The sequence below is a fragment of the Budorcas taxicolor genome, chromosome 8, assembly GCF_023091745.1.
Source record: "Budorcas taxicolor isolate Tak-1 chromosome 8, Takin1.1, whole genome shotgun sequence".
NCBI classification, from domain to species: Eukaryota; Metazoa; Chordata; class Mammalia; order Artiodactyla; family Bovidae; genus Budorcas; species Budorcas taxicolor.
The window spans coordinates 23,803,765-23,809,456 of NC_068917.1; positions in this window are offsets into that span (position 1 = coordinate 23,803,765).

A 5,692-nucleotide genomic window follows, 5' to 3' on the forward strand; every position below is an offset into this window, starting at 1 on the left:
ATTAAAATACTTTCTTACTCATGGGTGCAGTCACTGTCCTGAGTTCTCCCATTGTACCCCACCATCCTGCTACATTTCTCCATAACTCAGCAGTCTGTAGCTTCATGAGGTCTGCCACAGCAGGGGAGCTTCCAGGATCTCATTGTTTGACACCTGTTTCCTGTTGCAATTGAAGAGCTGAAATCTCAGACAATGGTCTAATTTTCTTTTCACTGTCTCCTACTCCCACCAGTGAACAGCCTATCAATAACACATGTTTCATGAAATCATATCTACTGCTGGTTGAAAACAACCAGAGACAGACTCCATAAGAGGCTTTTAATAGCCTGGTTAGATACTACCTGGATCAGGGAATAAAACCTCAGATAAAGAGTCCCTTGGATTCTGTGGTGTTGCAGACAGTGAAACTGTAGGGGTGGGTCATCTCTCTGGTTCTGTTACCAGACCCCAACATGGCACGCAGAGCAGTCAGCATGGGCCAGAGATAAAGACGACCCTCAAAACTTCAGGCCACAGAGAGGAAAGGAAGGGACATCCTTGGTCCTCAAAGTCTTCTGGGTGCTCAGATGATTTACCCCTGAGGTGGACTTCCAGTGTGTGGGGAGAGAACGTTGGGTGTGTTGTGATGGACCTGCTCTCAGTACTGATCTGGCCACTTTAGTTTTTGTGACTGTGGGCACTTGAGTCCCATTGGATCTGCATGCACTCATTTCAGAATGGGGAGAATTCACAGGGTGGTTGTGGGGGTCACATGAGGTAAGGTGTGTGTGCAGAACACATAACACTCAATTTATAACTGAAACAAAAACTGCAAAACAAGCAACTTGCTCTTTAGTGTTTTTTGTTCTAAGCAATGTAAAGAGAAGACTGGGAAGATGATCCTGACGTGAGGCACTCTTTGTATTGTGTTGTCTGTTTCTGTGATGACCTTTGAAATGTATGAGCATATTGACTGAGGGCCTTCACATGGTGAAAAGGTTATGTCCCGGGAGAAAGGGAATGAGCCCCAATGTTTTGCCTTGTCACTTCTAGAAAGAGAAGGCCAGGGAGAGAATGGACCTCCTGTTCCTATCCTGCAGCCTGCTAATCCTGAGAAGTGACCTCCTTGGAAATTGTTCTAGGCTTCCCTGGTTTCCTCAATGCAACACGTACTAAGGCTAGTGCAAGTTTACCAAGTTGCTACCTGAGCAAGCTCTTCCTTGAATGTTCACTCCTATCCCCATCCCCCAGGCTGTATTGTATGGGCTGTGGGAACCAGCAATGGTAGACAATGCCCTTTTAACAGTAAAGGCTGCGTCATAGGTTATTCTCAGTACCTTTTGAGAAATGAAGTTCATTTTCTATGTTTTAATCTTTGGTGTGCTAAGTTGCTTCAGTTATCTCTGACTCTCTGCAACCCTATAGATGGTAGACCCCAGGTTCCGCTGTCCACGGGATTCTCCAGGCAAGAATACTGGAGTAGATTGCCATGCCCTCCTCTAGGGGATCTTCCTGACCCAGAGATCGAACCCACTTTCCTGTGGCTCATGCATTGTAGGTGGATTCTTTACCACTGAGCCACCAGGGAAGCCTCTTTAATCTTTGGAGTATATGATTATTATCTTTAAAGTGAATGTGACAAATAGGAGTAACCTCACATACCAGCACAGATTGCTTGATAGAGAGGCTGCTGCTTTATTGCGCTTTATCAGGATTCTAAGGCTACAATCCACGCCTCGATTAGCAATGTCTGTAATGGATATGGAAAGGGATGATGGCAGTGTGCCCATAATGCATTTGCCAATCCTATTTTACAGTCTTTTTTATTCTTGTGCAAACAATAACCTTTTTTAAGGTACAAAATAGCAGACTGAATGGATTAGAGGAGCTTGTCTTAGAAAAGTGATAAAACATAAACTAAAGAGATACTCATCCCTACCTAAGCAGAGTGTTTTATGATTTCAGATTGGAGGATTCATTGTTATGTGTGCAAGATGGATTTTCTTGGTGCTTATGTCTACATGCAATGAAAAGGAAAAATTGTGTGTTTAAGTGTACATAATCAGTTCCTAGCTTTTACCTCTGTCTGCTAAAGTTAGGGTTTATATGCTTCAAGTTTTCAATCAAGTTTTTACTTTCCTTGGGGGGTGTTTGCAACAGTAGTCTATCCCATAGTGGGACACATCCATTTCTCCCTTTTCTCTCCTGACCCTCATCTATGTTGATGTCTGGGAAGCCACTTGAGGGTGTCGTGCTGCTCCAGGTACCCATGGAAAAAGTTTGATGTCAGTGCCAAGGATGCCATCTACAGATGCTCTGAAACCATAAATCTTTGAGGGCTTGTGGCAGTTGCTATTCAGTAGGGGGATGGACACATTTTGCATTCTGGGCACTAAGGCAGCAGCATTTCACGTAGTGAATCCACAGCTTCTGCACTGCAGCCCCTGTCTGCAGAGGGCTCACATGGCAGATTAGGTGGGGTCCAGAAGCCGCACTAAGCTCCCATTCCATCTCCCCGAGGTGTATCCCTGGTGCTTCCTGCAACACTGCTTCTACAGATCGCCAGTTGGGGGACTGGTCTCCTTGGGACATTAGCGAGAGTCCAGTCTCCTTGGACACCTGAGTTCTTAGATAGTTTGGGCCATGAATATTCCAGTGATTTCCGGTGTTCTCTATAATTCCTCACTGCTATTTTACTTAGAAGTAAAATGTAGTTTTTACTACAGGAGTACCTGAAGTAGTTGGTATTTGGAGGAAATATGTGACACTTAGACATACTCTTCTTTCATATTTCAGTATATTCCCTTTTGTTAATTTCTATCATTTTATAATTTCATTTATTCATTCAATATTTACTGCACTGCTTGGTTGTATCAGGAAATTAATATTGAATCCTGAACTGATGAATATGAATACTATAAGCCTAGTCTTCACAGCTTTCACAATTTTAGGGAGAAGGGAAGACATATGAAATGGAAATTCTGTTGGTGAGTGCAAAATGAAACACTGAAGCATTTAAGCCTAGAGAATAGTACTGGGGAGGAAAAGATTAATCCCAAGCAGATGAGGGGGAATAGATGGTATTTCTGACTTTGTGTTTGCCACTCAACCCCAGACAGCAGACTTCTGGGCTTATGTTGACTTTGTCCAGCTCACAGAGACAACATTAGCAAAAGCACCAGGCTGCCAGTATGGTTTAAAAACTAAAACAAATTTAACAGCCTGAGCTGCAGGAAATCTGAACTGAGAACTGCTAGGGAGATCTGCCTTGGCATAAGCTGTGTGGCATCTTGAAATGGAGTAGGTTTTGAGGCCAAGATTTATGTTCAACAGTTAATAACTTTAGAGACAAGAGTTATATATACAGAGGCTCCTGTTTGTCCTTTACAGATGCAAATAAGAGTTGCATCTGTAACCCAGGCTTTATTTATTTACTTTTTTAGCCGCTGACATTATTTTGAAAGGAGAGCATCAGGTCAAACCAAAGTAGGAGGTCGTTCTACTCACCCCATCGCAGGACTGAAATAAAAGGCAGGAAGACTGTGCAAGTCAGTCACCACATCGCCCCTAACTGTAGGGGTTGGTTAGCTGTAAATGTCAATAGTCCTAACAAGGACTGTGGAGTAATTTGTTAAATAACCGAGTGAGCATGCCGCTAGGAAGCAGGATGAGAGCGCGGCATCAATTAGAGACAAAGGGAACCGCTCCGTTTTCTCTGCATCAAGTGGGCCCTCGGAGGAACTAGCTAGTCCACGAAAAGCAAGAGGAAGCAGAAGGAAGGAATGGAGGAAGGAGGCAGCAACTCGGCCTCCTTGAAATGTGAGGGGCGATAAAGAAAGAGCGCCCTTGCTCACACTGAGAAAACACCACCAGAGTGGAGCCTGGAAAGAAAGCCCCGCAGCCCCCAGGGACCTGGGCAGAAAGCGTCTGCCAACAGACTGAGTGACCAGCCTCACCATCTGCTTCCACACGTCGCTCCCCAACAATGGGGACTTGTGCGGCCCTTCTGCCCCTCCCCTCCCCCACCGTGAGCACTCATTTAAATGAGGCTGGGTAGGGGGCGGGGAGCCGCTGCTGGCGCTGTGACCGTTCACACCCTGGGAGCCCGCCCAGCATCCCCAGCAGAAGGCCCTGGGGTGAGAGGTTAGACTCTCAGCTGCCCGGAGAGATGATTACCGAGCTGCTCCCAAACGAAGCTGCTTCACCGCTGGTGCTTGGGCATGTGTGGGGGTAATTGTGCTTGAATACTTAATGCTTGATTGACTTGGCTGTTTTGTGTTTGACCATATTTTGAAATGCGATCTCACTGTTGGGGTGGCAATTAGCATCAAGCCCACAGGGTTGGAAAGAGTGAAACGGAGTCGCTTCTGTGGTGATGTCTGCTTCTTTCCTGGAATCAGTGCAGAAAACTGAGTGTTCTGCTGGGGCTCATTTGCCTATATTTGGATCATCTGGAATTTTGATCTTAAAGAGGAAGTCTCTTAATCCTGAACTTCAGTGTCGCTGCCAACTTTGATCTTTACATCTTTGGTTACAGCTGAGTTTTACATCAATTCCAAGGGACCTTTGTTCCCTGTGCAGCCCTGAGAAGAGAATAGGAGAGGAGGTCAGGGCTGAGAACAAGAAAAATTTATGCCAAGTAGGAGAAAGGCTAGGGCTGAATGTGAGTGACGAGTTATGACACAGAATCCAGAATTTCAAGATGATGGTTAGCTGAGTGGCTCTGGTGCCCTGTCTGGTTCAGTTCCTTGAGGATATGTCTTAATTATCTTTGTATCTCCAGCACCTTGCACAAGGCCTGGCTTTTAGTAGGTATTTCGTATTTATATTTCTGGGACATGTATATTAAACCCAGCACAACTTCTAGGAAAAACGAGAAGGGCAATCAGCTAATGTTTAAAAATCTTTTAAATTTCATTTTCAAATGGTGAACTTACGCATCCCTCAGGCTGTGTCTCACATTATTGGAATAAACTGTTCCAGTTAAAAATTACCAGAGGCTGGCAATGGATCTTACAGATTCAAGGTCACTTTGGGGATATTTGAAATTATTGACTCCCTATAATAAAGGATGGGCCAGGTTTCTGTTCATTTAATCTCATTAAAAGTAGCACAAGCAGGTACTGATTTATTTGAAGAGAAGTAATCTGCCTGCAGTGCCGGAGACATGGGAGACGCAAGTTTGATCCCTGGGTCAGAAAGATCCCCTGGAGGAGGAAATAGTAACTCATTCTAGTATTCTTGCCTGAAGAATCCCATGGACACAGGAGCCTGGTGGGCTACAGTCCAATGGGTCGCAAAGCGTTGGACATGACTGAGCACCTGAGGACACAGACACAAGAGAGAAGTTAACTATGGATTAGCCAGATGACTTAGTGTGTATCACTAATTCCACAAATGAAGGCATCACAACCCACTGTTAAGTTTTATAAGAAAAATGAGAACAAGTACTGATGAAGTAAGATTACGAAACCTAAGTGACGGGTCTTATAAAACAATTCCAGAAGTACAGAAAAGTGTGGTGGATGTCTAAGACCAAATATTAATAATAGGTGTGCAGTCGAAATTTCTGAGAAGTCAGTCTTAGCAAAATGAAAGGGTTTGATGACTTTGGCTCAGTGGTGTCCACAAATCTGCAATACAGAAACTCAATTTATTTGTAAATTGATCATTAATGTCCCTTGGTCAAGGCACAACTCCTATGTTGTTCTTG